We start from the raw sequence: 22,296 nt of genomic DNA on the forward strand, positions 1-22,296 counted from the left end.
AACTTTTGCCATCCAAGGACACTGTGAGAAAGACATTACCAGCAGGAATCCTTGGCACACATGAGCTTTTGGTGATTTGATCAGGCCTGGGAACTGGATTCATTCCTATTGATTATTGATCTTGCTTGGAAACTGGAATCCTTTTTATTATTGATCAGGCCTGGGAACTGGATTCATTCTTATTGATTATTGATCTTGCTTGGAAACTGGAATCCTTTTTATTATTGATCTTGCCTGGAGCTGGATTTACCTGCTTTTGGTTCTCGCATAATTTTTAGATCAAGAAATTCTTATTCTTATACAAAACCTGTGTGGTGTTCCTTTTGTGAGTGTTTTTACTGTGTCATCGCCGTTGTGTGTTGCACAAATACTTTACACATTGCCTCTGAAGCTACGCCTTTGCTGCTCTGCGCCAAGCTACCAGGTCGGAAGCAGTGGTCCCTACTTGGACTAGGGTGCACACCCCGGCCAACTAGAGACCCCGGTTCTAACATTGGTGATCGAGCGGTGGGATAGGACTTGTGCTTGTGTAACACTACGCAGCGACGCAGTGTACACCGCAACCCTACACCTGACTCTATTGAATTTTTGTCTACCCTCTCCAATTGGCATTTTTGAATTTTTTTTAAATTCTCCCTGACTGGCTGCTCTTTTTAAAAGTCCTTTTGCCTAAGTCCCATTTGGTTTTCTCTACAAACGTCTGAGGCCCTACCTAGCAAGATGGAATTCGAGCTGGCCAATCTGGAAGTTTACACAGTGGCACAACTCAAGGAATTCTGCGAGGAGAAAGGGGTGCCCTTCAAGCGAAGCGCCAAGAAGGCAGAGCTTCAGGAAAACCTTGAGAGCATGGGCAACAGCCCACCCAGAAGGAGATGGGGACGGGCAAGGACCGAAGAACGACACCACAGGAAATCTTGACCTACTGCACTTGGCGGGAATTGGTAATTTGTTACCAGGTACAAGGGTACCTTCCAGGGCAGGCAGTAGTGTGTCAGTGAAGAGCCTGTCCTTAGAGGACCTGGAGGACAGGAGGGAGGAGAGACAGCTCAGGTTGGAGCTTGCCAAGCTAGAGAAAGAGCGGGAAAGAGAAAGGTGGGCCATGGAGCAGGATCGCGAGAACAAGCGACTGGCTATGCGGGAAAAAGAACTTGCCCATGACCTCAGCCTGAAGGAACTGGAAATCCGGGCCCTAGAAGTAGGGGCCAACAGCAACAAGAATGGTGGCAGTGTACCTATGGAAGCTTCACGTGAGTCCAGGGTCTTTATGCCTAAAGATGTGATGGCCAGTTTTAAGGCGGGGGATAATATTGATAAGTGGTTAGCCGCCTATGAAGTGTCTTTAAGAGCCCATGGAGTCCCAGAGAGTTATTGGGAGGGTGGTTTGTATAAGTACCTACCTCCAGATGTTAAGGACACCCTCCTTTACCTAGAGAAGGAAGAACAGACTAATTATTCTGTCATGAAAGCTGCATTGCTTAAGAGGTTCGGTCTTATCCCTGAGAGGTATAGGCAGAGGTTTGGGAATAGCCACAAACTTCCCACACAGAACTGGGTAGACTTCCTGGACTACGCTAGTAAAGCTTTAGATGGTTGGGTGCGGGGAAGCAATGTGTATGACTATGAAGGGTTGTATGACTTGTTTTTAAGAGAGCACCTTCTAGAGAAATGTTTTCCAGAGCTGCGCCAACACCTGGTTGACCGCAAGTTGACCAATCCTAGGAAGCTTGCGGAGGAGGCGGACACCTGGGTCAGTACCAGGGTGTTCAACAAGGGTTCTGGGGGGGGACTCCCAAAGGGGTGGTCAGGGTTCCCACCAGAGGAAAGAGGGGGGAGACAAAAAGAAAGAGTTCTCCAAAGGCCCCCAAAATAATTCACAAGGGAAAGGGTATGGGTCCCAGCCCCAATCTGGCCACCAGAAGCCCACTTATCCTGACAAAGGTCAGCAGCCCAGAATTGTCCGGTGCTACGAGTGTGGTGAACTTGGACACTACAAGGGGGATCCCAAGTGTCGCAAGAGGGCACCACAGCCCACTGGAGGTAAAAACCCCGGGGTGGCTAGTGTAGCGCTTGGGGAGGAGCTGTCCCTAGATGATGGGAGTGAGGGGGCAGGGCTTGTCCTAGTGTCTCTGGGAGACAGTGAGATGGTTCCTAAGGTCCATGTGCCCTCAAATACTATGAAGTATAGGCAGTGGGTCACCCTCAATGGTCGGGGGGTGGAGGCCCTGAGGGACACAGGTGCCAGCATGACTATGGTAAGGAGTCATCTGGTGTCCCCAGAGCAAATAATTCCAGATGCAGTCCATCCAGTTGTGATGGCTGACAACAGGGGGGGTCACTAATCCATAGCACAGGTTCCATTTGAGTGGGGAGGGGTTTCAGGCCTTTTAAGAGTTGCTGTGAGCCCTGCCATGCCAGTGGACTGTCTGTTAAGGAATGACCTAGAGCATACTGCCTGGAAGGAGGTAGAGCTCAAAGCGCATGTGGAGATGCTGGGGTTGCCGGAGTGGATTTGTGCTACCACACGGTCTATGGCTGCCCGGAAAGGGAGACAGCCAGGGCTGGAGCCTGGAAAAATGGCCCAGCCAGCTGCTCAGAAGGGAGGAGCCCGAGGGCGTGGGAAACCCGCTCCGGTGCAGTCACCCGTGAGGTGGATGGGGCACCTGAGGAGGTCGCACCGGAGTCCACGGAGGGGGACGTTGTTCCCTTGGGGGACCTACCTACCCCTGCAGGGTGGCAGGTGGAAGGAGGGCCCACCAGGGAGGATTTTTGCCGGGCACAGAAGGAGTGCCCCACCCTTGAGGGCATGAGGTGACAGGCCGAAGCCCAAGCAGCAGGCAATGCCTCCGCGAAGTATCATATTTACTGGGAGGATGGGCTCCTTTACAGTGAGCCCAAGGCTCCTGTGCATGGGTCATCAAGGGCTTTAGTGGTCCCCCAGTGCTACAGGGCCTTTCTTTTGGAATTGGCTCATGAGATCCCATTGGCAGGACACTTGGGCCAAGACAAGACCTTTGCTAGGCTTTTCCCACAGTTTTATTGGCCGCAGATGAGGATCTCCTCAGATACATTCTGCAGGACCTGTCTGACCTGCCAAGCCAGTGGGAAAACAGGGGCTAAGCTGAAGGCTCCCCTGGAACCACTACCTGTCGTTAGCACCCCCTTTGAGAGGGTGGGTATCGACATTGTTGGGCCTATGGGTCCACCGACTTCTTCTGGTCACAGGTTTATCCTGGTTCTGGTGGACCACGCCACCCGGTACCCAGAGGCTATTCCTCTGAGAACCATCACTGCACCTGCAGTGGCACGGGCCCTGATGGGGATTTTTACCAGAGTGGGTTTCCCCAAAGAGATGGTGTCCGACAGGGGTACCAATTTTATGTCTGCCTAAATGCAAGCCATGTGGAAGGAGTGTGGGGTTACTTATAAATTCTCCACCCCTTACCACCCACAGACCAATGGTCTCATGGAGAGGTTTAACAAGACCCTAAAGGGCATGATCAGGAGTCTGCCTGAGGGCCTGAGGAAAAAGTGGGACATCCTCTTGCCCTGTTTGCTGTTTTCCTACAGGGAGGTACCGCAGAAGGGGGTGGGTTTCAGCCCCTTTGAGCTCTTGTACGGTCACCCTGTTAGTGGACCTCTCAGTTTAGTGAAGGATGGGTGGGAGAAGATTCCAAGGAGGCTTCCCCAGGATGTAGTGAGCTACATGCTGGCCTTCCGTAGCCAAATGGCTAAGTTGTGGAAACAAGCTTCTGACAACTTAGAGGCCAGCCAGGCGGTAATGAAGGAATGGTACGACCAGAACTCTCACCCTGTGGAGCTAGAACCTGGACAGAAGGTGTGGGTCATGGAGCCTGGGGAGCTTAGTGCCATCCAGGATCGCTGGACTGGCCCTTATGAGATATTGGAGAAGAAGGGTAAGGCCACTTACCTGGTGGACCTTAAGACCCCCAGGCAACCCCACAGGGTGCTACACGCCAAACGCCTCAAACCCCACCATGAGAGGTCAGTGCTCACCTTACTGATGGTGACTGATGGGGCAGAGGAAGAGGAAAGTGAACCTCTCCCGGACCTCTTTGCTTCCAAAGAGAAGGATGGATCGGTGGAGGGAGTGGTCCTCTCCCATCCTTGACTCCTGAGCAACAGAGGGACTGCCGCCAAGTCCTGGGGCAGTTTGCCGCAGTGTTTTCCCTTATCCCAGGGATTACCCACCTGTGTACCCATGATGTGGACACAGGAGACAGCCCCCCTGTCAAGTCCAAGTCTTACCGGCTGTCGGATAAGGTGAAGGCCAGCATCCAGAGTGAAGTCACTAAGATGCTGGAATTGGGGGTGATAGAGCCCTCCAACAGCCCTTGGTCCAGTCCGGTGGTTCTGGTACCAAAAGCTGCCCCACCGGGCACCGCACCAGAATTTAGGTTCTGTGTGGATTACAGGGGACTGAACTCTGTGACCAAGACTGATGCTCATCCTATCCCTAGGGCAGATGAGCTTATTGACCGGCTGGGGGCTGCCCGATACCAGAGTACTTTTGACCTCACGTCAGGGTACTGGCAGATCGCTCTAACAGACGGAGCTAAAGAGAGGTCCGCCTTTTCCACCCTAGAGGGCCACTACCAGTTTAGAGTGATGCCCTTTGGACTGAAAAACGCTCCTGCCACCTTCCAGCGGCTGGTGAACCGGGTCCTCTTCGGTTTAGAGGCCTTCTCTGCTGCCTACCTGGACGACATAGCTGTCTTCAGTAGCAGCCGGGAGGACCATCTGGGTCACCTCCAGGAAGTGCTTCAGGCTCTGCAGCAGGCAGGCCTGACTATCAAAGCTAGCAAATGCCAGATGGGGCAGGGGTCGGTAGTCTATCTAGGACACTTGGTAGGCGGGGGCAAGGTGCAGCCCCTACAGGCCAAGATAGAAACCATCCTGGCCTGGGAGCCCCCCAAAACACAGACTGAGGTCAGGGCATTCCTGGGCCTCACAGGATACTACTGCAGATTTGTCAAGGGTTATGGCACTATTGTGGCCCCCTTGACTGAGCTAACCTCTAAGAAACAACCTAGAAAAGTGATCTGGACAGAGGCTTGCCAAAAAGCCTTTGACTCTCTAAAGCAGGCCAATTACACTGCTCCTGTGCTCAGGGCCCCTGACTTCTCCAAAGAGTTCATTGTCCAAACGGACGCCTCAGAGCATGGCATAGGAGCGGTACTTTCGCAACTCAATGAGGAGGGAAGGGACCAACCAGTAGCCTTCATCTCCCAGAGGCTGCTCCCCCGAGAACAGCGGTGGAGTGCGATAGAGAGAGAAGCCTTCGCAGTGTTCTGGGCTGTGAAGAAGCTGAGGCCATATTTGTTTGGCTCCCACTTCCTGATCCAGACTGACCACCGGCCCCTCAGATGGCTCATGCAAATGAGGTGCGAGAATCCCAAATTGCTGAGGTGGTCCATTTGCCTACAGGGGATGGACTTCAGGGTGGAACACAGACCCAGAGTAGACCACGCCAATGCTGACGGTCTCTCTCGGTTTTTCCGCCTTGGTGATGAGAACTCCCTGGAGGTTGGGTAGTTCTCCCCACTTTCAGCTGGGGGGACACGTGTTAGACCTGTCAGCCTTAGGGTGGTCTCCCCTACATTTTTGCCCTTTTTGCCTCCCATTTTTATCCTATATTTTGTTGGACTTAGGACTCTGGGCACCTCACCACTGCTAAACAGTGGTGAGGTGCAGGTGCTCTCCCCTAAAACCTTGTGAGGCTGGCATATCTGCCACAAGCCACTGCTACCGCAGTAAGGCTTAATCCTCCATAGGCTAACATTGGGAACCTCCCCTTATGGGATAACTTCTGACAGGGACCTAATAAGTCTGTCATGTTTGGTCTTGTTGGACTCGGGGCGGGGAACCCTTTCCAATGATATATAGGGTTTGGGCATTACTACGCCTGGGATCCCACTTTTATAAAGGGGACCTTTTCCTGCCTACACTTAGATTAGGCTCAGCAGACTCCCTCCTCCCCTCTGCATACTGATAGCCTGCCTGGGTTGGGAGGTGGGAGTGGTGATTCACACCTTCTTCCCTGTGATGAGCTGTGATGGGCTGTCCACTGTAGCCTTAACGGCCTGTCTCTCGTCACTTTGACAGCTAGGTCAGGCAAGGCAGGGAACATACCAGAACTCCCTGGACTCTTCCAGAAGCCCCTGCCCCCTGACCCTTCCAGAGACTTCTACCACTTTCTAGCCCTTAGACTGAAAGATATATAAGGGAGGGTCCTGGCCTCACTTCTTGTTACACTGCTGGACCAGGAAGAATCCCTGCTGGAGTGAGGACTGCTGCGCAAGAGGATTGCCACTGGGAAGGAGGCTGACTGCTCCAAGGAACTGCTACCCCACAACCTGCTGAGCTGCCCTACTGTCTGCTGATCCTGCCCTGCATGGGAGACTGCAACATCACCACCAGAGTGTTTCCACAACATCCCAAAGGAACTACTTTTCTTTGAACCATATTTTAAAGAGTCTTCAAACTTTTAAATATTGCCTTTTGGGACTGCACCCTTTTTAAGCTAAAGGAAACTACCTGTCCTTGGACCACAGCGTTTTAAAGACTGCCCTTTGGAACAGCAACAACACTCTCAAGATATGCCCTGCAACGCTGTGCCTGCCCTCAGCACTGCTTGCCCCATGATCCTCCCGAGGGCTCTGTGATTGCCTCTGCTTCTGGCGCAAGCCGACTGAAACTGGCCCTGAGGTCACCGCCACTGGGACCGGAGCGCGCTGTGTAGCACTGAGAAGCGAAGCGCTGTGTGGAAGGAGGCTCCGTCGTTGCCACGGACTTGGAGGCACTGTTAAGCGCTGTGCTAAAGGAGCGCTGTGTGGCCGTGACCCCCACCCGTGCAGCGCATGCTGAGCCCGAGGCCCCAGGGGGAGAGGAGCCTCGCACCCGCGCCCGCAACCACCACCCCAGGTAACGCCTCAGTGCAACCAGGAAACTGCGAGGGGGCGGGATGCGGGTTGGCCGGGTACCTGGAGTGTGAGCTTTGTGCTTGGCTGGGAACCGTCCTTCACTGACCTGCCTACGGGGGCATAATTACATGGTAATTGACACTGGGGCATTTTTTAGCATTACCAGCAGCACCTGGGCAGCCGCACTTCCTACGCTGGTAGCATCATTTCTATGAGAGGCACACTTATTACGCTACAAGGGAACTTTGGCCTAAGAACCTTCCCCCAGTGAAATTTGACCTTAAGAACCTACCTCAAGTGAACTTTTGCCATCCAAGGACACTGTGAGAATGACATTACCAGCAGGAACCCTTGGCACACATGAGCTTTTGGTGATTTGATCAGGCCTGGGAACTGGATTCATTCCTATTGATTATTGATCTACCTGCTTTTGGTTCTCGCATAATTTTTAGATCAAGAAATTCTTATTCTTATACAAAACTGGTATGGTGTTCCTTTTGTGAGTGTTTTTACTGTGTCATCGCCGTTGTGTGTTGCACAAATACTTTACACATTGCCTCTGAAGTTACGCCTTTGCTGCTCTGCGCCAAGCTACCAGGTCGGAAGCAGTGGTCCCTACTTGGACTAGGGTGCACACCCCTGCCAACTAGAGACCCCGGTTCTAACAATTATAAAATACAAACAATATAAAAACATAACATATACAATAGGGCAAAAATACATTGAAGGATCCGGACACCTAAACCTGCTTCACTCGCTACTTCCTTTTTTTCCTTGCTCTAACTGCTTCTACTAGAAATCTAGCAATTCTGAAAATTTCCCAAGGGTTACTCAACATCTACCGATATAAAAGAGCTGGTCTAGCCTGCAGGAAACCTTTGTTCTTTAAATTGGAAGGATATACCGCCTGCGTATAGATAAATAGAAATCGCAGAACAGGACAAAATGCACAGTATCCTGCCTTGAGAAACAATCGCATGAGCACGGACCCAGGTCGTCTAACTTAGCCCAGCCTAAAGGGTCAGCCAGCAAAAGATGTAAATAATTAAACTTAAATCTCGTCAAGAGAAAGCGGTGTTGAGGCTTAGTGACAATGTTCAGGTAAGGTTACGTGGAATAGGAGGTTTTTAGAAGCTGGTGGGCATGGACAGTAGGTTTCAATAATTCCAAGGCCTCTCTTTCTAGTGATACTGTACGCAGAAATGAGGTCTTGGCCCACACAAGATCTTTTTTACATATATTTTCTAGGTTGTCAAACAAGGTTGGGCATCCTAGCAACTCAGCTGTGCTCTTCAAATGTCTCAACCACGGTTTACTACTGGCCCTATCTAGAGCCATATAATCTCCTATGATCTCTTTGTTTAGCAGGAAATCAGGATTAGACCAAATCGAAATCCATTTAAGAATGGGAGACATTCTAACTGAGTCAGTAACATAGCCGAGGCCCACCTCTTGATGGATTATGTACGAGGATATAGATTGGGGGACTGAAAGTAGGCTTCTTAAAAATGTATTTTCAACAATTTGGAGCTCAGTGCAATTATTATAACCCCAAATGTCTGCATCATACTTCACAATGGGGATGCTCTTGGCCTTATAAATATTCAACAAGGCCTGCATGGGCTTTGCGCCCAGCCTCCGGGCAAAATCAAGAACCGCATCTGTTGATCTAACCATCGTATTTCTCTTCGCCCTCCTTTGCGGGACCCATGAACACCTATCCTCGAATAAGACACCCAGGTACAGGAAGGTGGAGACCCTAGTTACTTTGGTCCAGCCACAACAAAACTTTTTGGCTATCTTTGACTTCCCTCCCAGGGTCATAATGTGTGACTTCAACAGGTTTACATTTAAATCTAATGAGCCCATACAATTGGTGAAAGCAGTCAACAGTGCTGAAGCCCCACAGCTGTGCATGCCAAACGCGTCACATCATCTGTGTAGAGCAATTCAGGAATCAGATGGTTTCTTACACGGGGAATATCCTTAGCAGCTTCAGATAAAACAGGGTCAAGATGGTTAATATGAAGGGTAAATAACAAGGGCGCCAAAATACATCCATGTCTAACTCCTCTTCTTATATCTATCTGCTGTGTGAGATTACCCTTTTGATCGAACCTTACTGCTGCCGAGAGGTCCCTCTGCAGGTCCGCCAGAAATTGGACAATATTCTTGTCCATCCCCATTTCTAATAATAGGTCCCAGAGCTTGGACCTATTCACCCGGTCAAATGCTTAGGAAAGGTACATAAAGGCAAGATGTAAAGTCCCTTTCTTGGCCATTGTGTATTTCCCTATTAAAAGGTAGAGGTTAAGGCATTGGTCCATGGTGCCTCTGTCTTTCCTGAAGCCATATGGGAGGTCTGACACGACATTCCGCTCATCAATCCATCCGGTCAGTATGCTGATGACCACTCTCCTCATTACCTTAACTGTGGAATCTATCAGCGATATTGGCCTGTAGCACCTTGGATCCTCTCTATCATCTTTTTTAAAAACAGGGACAATAATAGATGTTGACCAGGATGTAGGCATCCCTATTGTACATGCTATATCTCATGACAATAACATCACATTCACTGCATCAACCTAACCACTACACCCCAAGGTAAATATGACAAATTCATATAATAGTTTATAGCTCCCCTGTTTTCCCTTGCTATTGTGTTTTTTGATTGGTTGTTTGTTTCTGTGTATTAGTGGGATTCTCAGTTCCTTCACCTTGAGGTTTTTTAACTCCTATGAAAAAGTAACTAACCTGCTAGAGAACAGTTTCTCACCATCTGTTTTGCCACTAGTGTTGCTATTAGTGTCTGTTACTTTGATGTAACTTCTTGCTTCACATGGATGGTTTGTTATTACTGTTTCTATGAGTCTTTTTTCTGATGTTCACTGTCTCACCATATTTAATGATGTACATTTACACAGTTCCCATTTTATAGTCTATTTTAGATCTTTATTGATTAACTTTTTTATGTACAGATTTCTTCCTGGAATGTGTGTATTGTTTTTAATAATCCTTATAGATAACTTTCACTAGTTTGAGGCCATTTACTTCTTGTGGTCAATTATCAATCTTAATCTGAAGTTTAAAAATGCAATGTTATGCATTTTCTATGAGCATTCCTTTTAGGTCTACTGAGGTCACATTTAATTTCCTCTCCCACCTATTTGCTCTTTCCTTATCTAAATCTTCCACAGCTGGGAAAAGGGTAATAATTTGGAGACCAAGGGAATAATATTTAAAGTTATCAATACAGTCTGATAGCATTTATAATATAAAACACTGCAATTATATTTGTAGAAGTTTCACCTCTGAAAATGGAATTATAGAACAAAACCAAAATTAATTTCTAAACACTAAGAAAAGCACACATCATTTGGAAACTAGATGGTAATGATCCCATAATTAGTTTGATGTACACATAAAAGATATGTTGGGAGATAAAATAAAAAAAAGTGATTAGCCACAAAATGTAATAGCGAAAGAGCGGGATACAGGGAACATAACACCAAAACATAATCCGGAGGGACTGCAAAACAGACAATTCAGGCTGATCGGAGTAGAAAATTATTGCATCCATGAGAATGGATCATGCCATGGAAGATAAACATTTACATTGAGCTCATTTTTGTATTGGATCTACTACTTGCACACTTCTTAATAAATAGGCACATATTAATAATGTTATGGTATTTTTTGCATAGAGATACATATATATAAATATATAATTGTCCAGTTTAAAGGGAATTGGTAAATCCTTATTTGCAGCCAGGACAGGATTCAGGGACACGGATCCAAAGTCCTGAAAATGAATTTACAAAAACAAAAGGGTGCAGGCTGAGCACACTGTGACCCCCATATGCATGCTGAATGATCCCCAGGAGACCCCTTTGATTGGCAGACTACAACATGTTGTGGCAGCCGATACAGGACTCAGGAACAGGGTCCCCATTGAAATGCATTGTAGTGAAGACTTGTTTTTCACGATCAAAAAACACATATGAAGGGTGATAAGAGATAGTCACGACATACTTTGGTTTTGGTGGCACCATACTAATTTTAGAGATTGTGGTTTGTGATTTTACCTGGTAAAAAATACTGATCCTCTGCTAGGATTTGATGACTCAATTTGAGAGAAAAGGATTTTCTCTTATGATTTTCTCTTAAAGGTTATGGGCGGTGCTCCCAAAACTAAAATGAGAACACATTTTTTTTTATAAGTTCACAGTATCTTCCTTAGCCATGTGAGAACAAAGACTGAAATACTGAGTGAAAGATGCATTGCAACAGAAGCAGCAGCCTGTCTGTTGATCTCACAGTGTTCTTCTGCACAGAGGCTTGGGATTCATTTGAGAGTAAATCTCTTTCCACAGATGTAGTTATTGATCTTCTTTATACTTCTTCAAACTCTTTCTTTGTGTGTGTCTCCCTGGAACTTTATTAGACACTGCTTTTGTTTTTTTATGCACTGTACTAGAGAACATCTTTTGCAGCCCTCTCCTTTGTGTACTTCTGCTCACTCTGTTGCTCTCATAGGCCGAGCCTTGGGTGTCTTTCTCAGTGCTCGAAGGAACAACTAGAGTGCTAACATTTTGCATTCATGAGAACAATGTTGCACAAGTGAATGCCATTTTGATGGAATCTAAAATGTAAAACGGAAGGTATGTCCTACAGAGGATACTGCAGTAAATGATTTCTTTTTCTCTTAGAAAATTCTGGCCTTGTTGCACTCATCCTAGTGACTAGGCACATTTGGGGAAGGGACCACAATGCATTTAAGATGTTCGTTAATCCTTTTTGCTATATGTTTCTGTACTTTCGTGATGCATGATAGTAGTGATAGTGGTCTGTAAACCACACACACACACCCTGATTCTCTACCTTAGGCACTACTAAAGAATAACCATTATAAAACAGAACCATCAACACACTTTCATGTGAAGTACATGTTCACAAAGTTCATACCCCACATGGATCGGCGAAGGACTCCATTGGAGGGAACAGGTTGAACAATTTTAAAACCATGGGGGTGGTCAATAGGGTCTTCAGCCAGCAAAAGCCTCAGAGCACATGCATGATTGTTGTGTGTGCAGAGGTGGGGAGGGTTCTAAAACAATACAACTAACCATTTGAAATTAAAGGCAGAGGTGTACACTCTCACAGGCCATGCAGGTGACCATTCTTAGCCCCAACACATCCTTTTTTGTTCCTTAACTGTTGTATTTCGAATTACAGGTCAAGAGTAAATATTTTTTTCCTGGGCAAAAGAGACATTAACCACATCGATGCTCGATGAGTTCCAGCCCTGTGCTGGAATATGCAAAAACCCATTATTCATGACGAGCTGGGCTCGTCATGAGCGTGCTGGGAGGCTACTGCATGACGAGCCCAGCTCGTCATGAGTGTGGAAGGGGTTAACTTGCAAATTGTTCTGCAATAGTACAAGTTTGATCAAAACCTTCACACATATGCCCTCTCTGTCATAGAATGACTTTGTGTTGCACAGGTCACCACACCTGATTTACAATATATAAAGGTCAATATAGTTACAGCATATTAAAGCCATGTATTAATGTTGAGGCAAAATGCTGGTGGCTGCACCTTCCACACGGATTTTAAAAAAATGCATGCCCTGGGGTAAGTCTGATCTCATTTTAGCTTTGTCTCCTACTTCATCTTTGGTGCTTAATTAATTCATTAATTAATTCTCTTATAAAAATATAGTTTCTTGTGCAAAGGTAGCATAATATAACATTCATGGTAATTGATACACATTTCTCAATGTCCTATTAATCTTCAACCTAAATATTATTGTACTTCTTTATTTTGCAATTTTTCCAGAAGCAGCCTCGACTCTGGTTTTCAGTGGACTTCGTCTATCATTAGAAGTGCTAGGTGTGTACAGGTTTTCATATAAATTCTTCAAAAAACACCTTGATGAGACCCTTTTTTTCCATTTTATAAGCATGATTTTCTCATCTTTGCATGAGCAGCATGGATTCTGTTAATTTCTAATAGTCTTGGGAGTACGTTATCTGCGGTTGTTAATTAAAACTGCTAATATTATATATATGTAAATGTCTCCTCATTCTTGTGTCTTCTCTCCCCAGCATCATGTTGCTCTTTTAGGGGCTCCCTGTTATTGATACTTGTGCCACCTCCTGTGTATGTTAGTGTGCGTGTTGGAAAGTGGGTTATTAGTAGTGGTAAATATGCATCTACCAATGGCAATAGAGCCACTAACATGGTCTAGGGCTTAGTATAGGTCTCAATAAATTGTTCCCATGCTCAACCCATGGGAGCTTGACTGTGAGCAGTCAGGTTTAACTTAAGAGACAGGTATGTAAAGCATTTTAAAACATCAATTTAATAAATAATTAAGACACAAAACACAATAAAAATTCCACACCAATTTATAAACATAGGCAATATTTTGATCTTTAAACTGACACCAAAACAACAAAAAATCCAATGTAGGGAACCAAAGATATCAATTTCCCTCTGCAACGTGCTTGTTGCGTGTTTGCGTTGCCGAGGTGCTTTCCTCCCTCGTTGCTTTAACAGCAGCGAGAACAAGCTGATCGGACCCTCGAGCCTTCTGACAGTTGCTCGATCCGATCGGCTGGCATCTGAGACTACATTCGCTGCGCTCATTTATATAATATTTACAGTTTAAATCCCTAAATTTAGTGCCTATGGTGTTTCACATCCTTTGTTAATGAAACACATTTACAATCTTGTGGCTATCATCTACCAGCTGTTCCCTACTTAAACACTTATCACTTTCTCTCCCATTTAGCCTTTACTTTAATATAAAAAAATATAAAAAATAAAAGATAATAATAATTAAGGGGTGCATTTTACATAATTTTACATAATTGTAATACAAATTAACAAATAAGGTCATAAGAAATGTTTTCAATCTAATTAATATTCCTGATCATCTATTATGTCTGATATTGATTCTGATGAGGCTAGCGCCCCCATCCCTGATATGGATAATGAGACATTCAAAAGCATGATCCATCAAGAAATTAGATCTTGTACGTTGGAAACACTATCTAAAGTTATGATGTCAAAGAGATCACCCCCCTCTGATGAGGTTGATACCAACGAGGACCAACATATCCTATCTACTGATGATCTTATGGAAGTAAGGGCGAAAAGACTTAAAAAGAATAAGAATATTGATCATGCAACCCCCAAGAGCATTGTGGGAGGTCCCAGCACCTCAACATTTATGGGAGGTCACCTCACCTGAAATACCTTGGGTGTCCTTGGCGGCACAACTCTAAATGTTGTCCTTAGCGGCACAAGCTATTTGGGTGTCCCTAGCGCCACAAATATAAAAGTGCTCAAAACAATGATCTCCAATTGGGAGACGACGAATTTCAAGATGATGATGCCTCTGACCTCCCTGACGAATACGTCCTAGATTTAGATGAGGATGACCAGGAGTTCTATTCCCAACCTTTTGAGGACGAGCTCTCTTCATCGTCAGAAGACAATATCATAGATCCCCTTGGCGAAGAAATGTTTTCTCCTCTGAATATAAACACCCCAAAGCTCAGAGTGGGTTCCCCTTGAACACGTGGGCAAATTTATTAAAAAATGGTTAAGGAACCCTTTGGAGAGAGATACTCAAAATCTTCTGAGAGCCAAATGCTCCAGACCTTTCATAGAAGACAAAGTCTGCCATACCACACACCTTGACCATAAACTAATTAAATATCTGTTTAAACTCAGCAGAGACCTTAGAAAAGGGATAGAGAGGTCCCTTAAGAGCTGCCAAGACCGAGTCCTTGATATTCTTGGACCCCTGGCCAGAATTATCAATACAGCTGAGGATAGCCACATCTACGGCACTCCCTTGGACACTGAAATTATTAGAGGCCTCAGTCAGAGAGACTTAATTTTACTGGGAAACTCTAATTCCAGACTCAATTCTCAGAGGAGAAGAGTGGTTCTAACCATAATCAGCCCTAAACTGAGTGATTTGGCTGATAAGGAGCCCTCCATTAACCCCAAATGATTACTCTTTGGGGAAGATCTTATTAAGACACTAAGTAAATATGTGTCTACCTTTACAGCATTGGTCAAGGCCCATCAAAATATGAGGAGAGTATTGAACAACAATAACCTTTTTGGAAGGGCCGGAAGAAGGGGCCTCTCTTCCAGCCATTTCAACCGCTGGCCCAACCCTAGATCCAGAGGATACGGCGGAAGAGGTTACCAATCCTTAAATATCCCCCAAAAAGTAGTGGCTTTCGCTCCAGAAGCTTCAGATCTCGAGGACCCTCTGGTGAAAACATCCCTCTAAGTGAGTACAAAAAAAATCCTTTTTTCCCTTTCTTTTCCTCCAAAGGTGGGAGGCAGACTCAGATTCTTTTTTCACAATTGGAAACTGATTACTCAAGACCCATGGGTTCTAAATACGGTTAAAGGCTTTATGATAGATTTTACAGAAATTCCTGTTCAAACTTCTTTCCCCAGAGACATCCCGCTCACCTTAGATCAGGAAAAAATAATAGAGGAGGAGATATTCTCCATGCTTCAGAAAGGTGTAATCATAGAAGTTTTCCTCTAGACATTAAGGTTTATAAGCACACTCTTTCTAGCAGAGAAAAATACAATGGGTTGGAGACCTGTCATAAATTTGAGCAAACTCATCAAATTTCTGATTTACAGGCACTTCAAAATGGAGGGCATTCATCTTCTGAGGTATTTACTATTAGAAGGAGACTGGTCAAACTAGACCTAAAGGACGCTTACTTTGCTATCCCTATGGCCAAGGCTCATCAACCTTTTTTTCAATTTATGTAGAAAAACCATCTCTTTCAATTCCAAGCCCTACCTTTTGGCCTTTCCTTAGCACCATGGTGTTTCACCAAAGTGATGAGATCAGTTGCCTCTTTCCTAAGAGAAAAGGGCATACGCATGATCATATACCTAGACGATATCCTCATTCTATCCCAGGAACATTCTCAAATCATTCAAGACCTGAATACAGTAATAGACCTTCTAGAAAAGCTAGGTTTCATAATCAAAAGAGAGAAGTTGATATTATCTCCCTTCAGAACCCTAGAATTCTTGGGCTTTACCGTAGATACCACGAAATGCCTTCTTCTGCTCCCATCAAAGAAAATTTCCAAAATCAAGATAGAGATAAGACACGTTCTGAAACAACAGAATTTATCACTAAGAGAGCTGACCAGGTTACTCAGTCTCCTATCTTCCTCTATCCAAGCTATCTTTCCGGGTCCCCTAAATTATCGAGCTCTTACAAGAGTAAAAGCGAGGGCCCTACGATCAGGCCTCTGGTATGAGGATCGCGTTTCACTGGACCAGGAATCAAGATTAGAACTAACCTGGTGACTAGAGAACTTGGATGCCTGGAACGGGAAATCAATTTTTGGCTCAACACCAGAATTTGTCTTAGAATCCAATGTCAGCCTTCATGGCTTGGGAGCCTGTTTCCTAGTTCAGAACACAGAGAGTGTTTGGTCTCAAGAAGAATCTTCTCACCACATAAACTACCTAGAACTGACTGCCGGACTCTAAGATGAGTTTCTGATATTCTCTTCAAAGCAGATCTGTCATTCTAAAGATTGACAATAGGTCCGCGGTTGCCTATATAAATTGTCTGGGTGGAACAAAGTCTGCAGACCTCTCAAATCTAGCTAAAAAGCTTTGGATGTTCTGCCTGGAACACAAGATCTCTCTAAGGGCCGAATATCTTCCAGGAAAAACAAACACTTCTGCGGATTGGAACTCGAGGTTCCTTTTAGACCACACCGTTTGGGAACTCAACGTCTCTGTCTTCGATTCCAGCAACAATATATGGGGTCCTCTGGAAATAGATCTCTTTGCCAGCAGATTGACATTCCAACTGGAAAATGATTACAGCTGGATGCCAGACCCGGGTGCTCTAGCAGTGAACGCCTTTCTTCAGTGCTGGAATGGGACCAACGCGAATGTCTTTCCCCCTTTTGCAATGATCCAGAGAGTCCTTCAGAAAGTGAGACATCAACGTTGTTCAATTGTCCTAATAATTCCCTACTGGCCATCTCAGGCCTGGTTCTCCACCATCCTGGAACTGACTTACGACATTCCATTTCTAATCCCTTCCCTATTGGATCTTCTTACAGACGTAGGCGGTCAATATCACCCCCTAGTTCAAGCAGATAATTTGAACCTTCTTGCCTGGTGAGTGTCAGGCTATCCAATGATCTTGCAGGGCTTTCGTCAACAGCTTTAATTCTCCTCAGAGAGTCTTGGGCCCCTTGTACACACTACCGGTATAACAACATTTGGAAAATATGGGTACATTGGTGCTTGGAAAGGAATCTGGATTCCGTGAAAGCACCTATCGTTAACATAGTTAACTTCCTGTGTAACAATTCGAAAGAGGCCTTAGTTATAGATCTATCATCTGATGTAGTCTTTCAAACTTGCCAACATGCATAATAGTAGCCTCCGGTCTTGTAATGAAATTGTGATTCTCCTATTACCATGACTAGAGAATCTGGATTTCAATAAAGACACGGAGGCTAACATTATCCCACCTCCCTTTCCCTTGGAGATTTAAAGTCTACATTGAATGTTTATGATTTACTGAATGTTATCATATGCTTCTCGTTTTACTTGAAGTTTTCTCATTTTATGAATGCTTGTCTTTTATTATATATCTGTTTAATAACATTGTTTTGCCTCCTCATTTTAACGTTCCTTGTTCTGGAGTTACTTGTATTATTCTCTCATTTTTTCAGATAATCTCTCTTAACTTCAGGATTTTGACCTTCGTTTCACCATCGTTCTTCCTTTTCTTCGTTTGCTGATATGTCTGGACCCAAAGTTTTTTCAGGACTTATACTGTTCTACACCACATTTAAAAGAGGCAGATTGTTATGGGCTTGTGCCTTTTATTCACTGTTAATGTTCTATTCTGGTACATTTTTGCTTAATGATGTATGCGGCTACTTGGACTGCATTAAAAGGAATATGCATAATGTTATCCTCCGTGTCTTTAGTGAAATCCAGATTCTCTAGACATGGTAATAGGAGAATTGCAATTTACCACTATATAGCACTTAGAAACCTATAGTGTCACATTGGGATATCTGGTCGCCCTAGACCGGGATAAAGTCAAATCACTGTGCCACTGGATTCAAGGTAGCCAGTCTGATGAGGTGTGAAACCCTGTAACTGGTCCTAGGATGCTTGTTTCTGGTCCACGGAGGACCTGGCTTGACAGTTTAGGCTAGACTGTTTCCCTGAGGAACAGGGTCAAGACAGATTTGCATATGGCTGGGTCTAAACTGGTGGCATGGTGAGCGAAAACGACAAAGGATTTAACCCAAATATCTTGACTGAGGTGAACATTTTGATTTGTTCTGCATTCTGTCCATCATTTGCGTGTCTATTGCTTTCTCGCCCTAAGTGTGCTGGGTATGCTCAGACATGGGTCCCGGGCTCACTGTGCCACTGAATTCAAACTTGCTTGGTTGATGAGTTGTAAAACCCCAAAACCGGTCCCAGGATGTTTGTTTCTGGTCCACGGAGGACCTGGCTTGACAGTTCATACTGAACTGTTCCTATGAGGAACAGGGTCAAGACTGATTTGCATATGGCTGGGTCTAAACTGGGGTGGCATGGTGAGCAAAAGAACGATGGATTTAACCAGATCTCTTGACTAAGGGTGAATGTTTGGTTTGCTCTGCATTCCGTTCATCATCTCTGCGTCTTTTGCTTTCTTGCCCTAAGTGCGCCTGGTATGCCCAGATGTGTGCCCCGGGCTCATTGTGCCACTGGATACAAGTTAGCCTGACTGATGAGGGGGTTGATGTCCCGAAACCGGTCCTGGGATGCTTGTATCCGGTCCAGGTAGGACCTGGCTTTGCAGTTCGAGCTAGACTCTTCCCATGAGGAACAGGGTCAAGACTGATTTGCATATGGCTAGGTCTAAACTTGGGTGGCATGGTGAGCAAAAGAACGATGGATTTAACCCAGATCTCTTGATTGGGGATGAATGTTTTAATTGCTCTCCATTCTGTTCATCATCTGTATGTCTTTTGCAATCAGAGCAGAGGATAGGTAGGTGGAATTTTGTATTTCAGATAGAAAGGTCTCATAACTTATTTTCTGTATATTTAGGATAAATTCAACAATAGCATATTGTTGGATTTATGAATATCATCCTCCTAAGTCCGTGAAAGATATTTTTAGTGAAGTCCGAGTGATAGTTATGCATTAATAAACTGCTGCCATGTTAACCTATGTGGCTGGGTGTTAGATTTGGGGGTCTCTAGTTGGCACAGGTAGGCACTTGTGACAAATAGGGACCCTTGCCTCTAATCAGGATAAGGGGATTACACTCCTAAATAACCCCTGCTCACCCCCTTGGTAGCTTGGCACAAGCAGACAGGCTTATCTTAGAGGCAGTGTGTAAAGCATTTGTGACCACATACAGTAAGCCAGTGACAACACTACAGATGGACACCGCACAAGCTTTTATATTAAAAATAAGTATACTTTATAGATTTACCACAAAACCATAAACAACAAAAATACATAAAACTGTTACTTTAAGATGGTAGTTTTAGCTTAGTTCAGTCCAATTCTTAAGATGCGACACTTTGCGTCAATGTACCTTACGATGCATTGCACTTCCACGACAAGTAATGTCGCAGCGAGGGAAATGCGGCAAAGTTCAGGTGCAAAGGTCATGAAGGTCTTCCAGATGCAGCACGCTTCTCCAGGGATGCGAGAAGTTCTCGGATCGATGCGTGGACTGCAGCGGCGACACCCTTGTGGCAACAGCTTCAGCTGCAACACACTTCTCTCACATTTGCGTGAAGCTTCCGCGCGATGCAACAACTACAGCGCCGACATCCTTGTTCAGAAATGCAATGGCAGCAGCTCCAACGGCGGCATGCTTCTAGGGGGATGCGAGGCGCTTTCCTCGATGCGGTGCAATGCGACAGTTCCAGGGGCGACACCCTTGTTCAGAAGTGTGACGGCAGCAACAGCGGCGGTGACACGCTTCTTCCTCATTGCGACGGCAGGAAGGAGCAACTGCGACACGCTCCCTCTTCATTGCGAGACGCTTCTCTCAATGCGGTGCAGTGCGACAACTCCAGCGGCGTCACCCCTTGTTCAGAAGTGCGACGGCAGAAGCAGCGATGGCAACACGCTTCGTTTTGGTTGAGTCGCGCTTCCAGGTCCTTGCGGAATGCAGTCCCTCAGAAGACCCAAAACAGCAGCAGGCACTTCCAAAAGAACTTTGGGGAGCTGGGGGTTGAAGTCTGTTGTCCCTGAGACTTCAGCAGGAAGCAAGCTCTTTTCGAAAGCCCTTGGAGATCCTTCAAAAGTTGAAAGCAAAGTACACAAAGTTCCTTTCTCCTTCCTTTGGCAGTAAGGCAACCACTGCAGGCCAATCCCCAAGCAGCACTTCAGCTTAGGAATAGTCTCTCCTCAGTTTCTTCAGGTTCCTCTCCTCAGTAAAGGTTTCTTCTTGTAGTCCAAAAGTGATCTAATTTCACGGGATCAGGGTCCCAATATTTATACCCCAAAATCCATTGTTCTCTAAGGGGAGAGGGGCCTTTGCCCAGTCCAAATCAGTTCTGGAGCACTCTGTTTACCAAGACTTCTCCTTTTCTTTCACAGTGCAGGGCAGAAACATCAGACGCCCCACAGGAGGTGGAGCCAGCATTGTGGAAGGCAAGTACAGCCCTGGAGCACTTTGTCGACAGGGCTCCTTCTCTTCTTTCAGTGTGCAGGGCAGAGACATCAGCTGCTTTCCAGGAGGTAGAGCCAGCATTGTGGAACGCAGGCATAGCCCTATTCAAGGTTCAGGTGCAACTCCTCCCTCCCATCTAGATGCAGATCTCTCTATTCACCACTGGGCTGACTCATCCTGTCTCCTGGAATCCCCCACCCCTGTCACTCACAAACTCCAGACAAGGAATACACAACCTAGCAGAGGCAGGCTTGAAAGGTTAGGCAAGCAAATACCTACTTTCTAAAAGTGGTATTTGCAAACACAGAATGTTAATACCAACTTCACTAAAAGATGCATTTTATCATTCTGAGTCCAGGCATACTAAACTCGAATTTCTACCATGTTCTCTGAGTCAGTAAGGATTATAAACTGTAATAATTCCAACAGCCCATTCTGGCCTATGGAGAACAGGTAGAATTGCAATAGTGAAAAACTAAATTGGCGGTAATTCACTATTAGGACATGCCACACACATCAGGGCTTGTCCTACCTTATACTTACAATGCACCCTGCCCTTGGACCTACCATAGGGTGACTAATATGAAGAAAAGGGAAGATTTAGGGACTGGCAAGTGGGTGCACTTGCCCAGCCCAGTCAGCATGACAGTGCCAGACTGCATGCAGGCTCTGCAGTGGCAGACCTTAGACACATTTTACAAGGCGGCTTCTGTGGGTGGCACAACCAGTGCTGCAGGCCCACCAGAAGCATTTGGATTTACACGCCATGGGCACACTCAGTGCACTGTACTAGGGTCTGACACGTAAACCAAATAGCCAAACATGAAACCACTAATTAATATACCAATTTACAATAGGGAGCACTTACACTGTGGCACTGGACAGCAGCCCAAAGCATCTAACACCAGCAAAAATACATGAGGCAACACAAAAAATGGAAGGGAGACCCACACCAATGGTGCCAGGTCTAACACTGGGGATCTACAATGGAGAAAATTAAATGTGCAATTTCTCCAACACCAGGACCTTTAAAACATCTTTCATAAGTGCCCTGCTTGTAGCTACATGCCCCCCAAACCCTGGGATGCCTAGGGGAGACTTTAGGGGTCCTGAATATGCAGAAATAGTGTAGATTCTCACTACACCGTGCCCCTAGCACAAAAGTAGATTTTGGGATGCACTTTACTACAATGGAAGAAGCGAAATGTGCAATTTCTTTATCCCCAGGGCATATAAAACCCCTTTTTATCAGTGCCCTCCTTATGAGTTCATGACCCCCATTCCTGGGGGTACATATTATGCCACAATATGTAGTTTATAAATTTGTAAGTGTCCCTACCACGAAAGTCGAGTTGGTTGCTATTCACATTTAAAAGCAGTGCTGCAACACATGGCTGCTTTTAAAATGACCTTAGGCTATCATCAGTGTACGCATGTAGGTGCAGAAAGGGCTGCTGGCCTCCAAACTGCCATACCCTATTATATACTAGGGACTAGGGTTTTAATTCCACTTGCCCTATTATGTACTAAAGACTTATAGGGTAGGTCATGCCAATTAAAAGTGTACCATAATACATAATAAACCCTAATGTATGTGTGTATGTTTCACTGTAT

This window comes from Lissotriton helveticus, chromosome 2_1 (assembly GCF_964261635.1).
Source record: "Lissotriton helveticus chromosome 2_1, aLisHel1.1, whole genome shotgun sequence".
In the NCBI taxonomy this organism is placed as follows: Eukaryota; Metazoa; Chordata; class Amphibia; order Caudata; family Salamandridae; genus Lissotriton; species Lissotriton helveticus.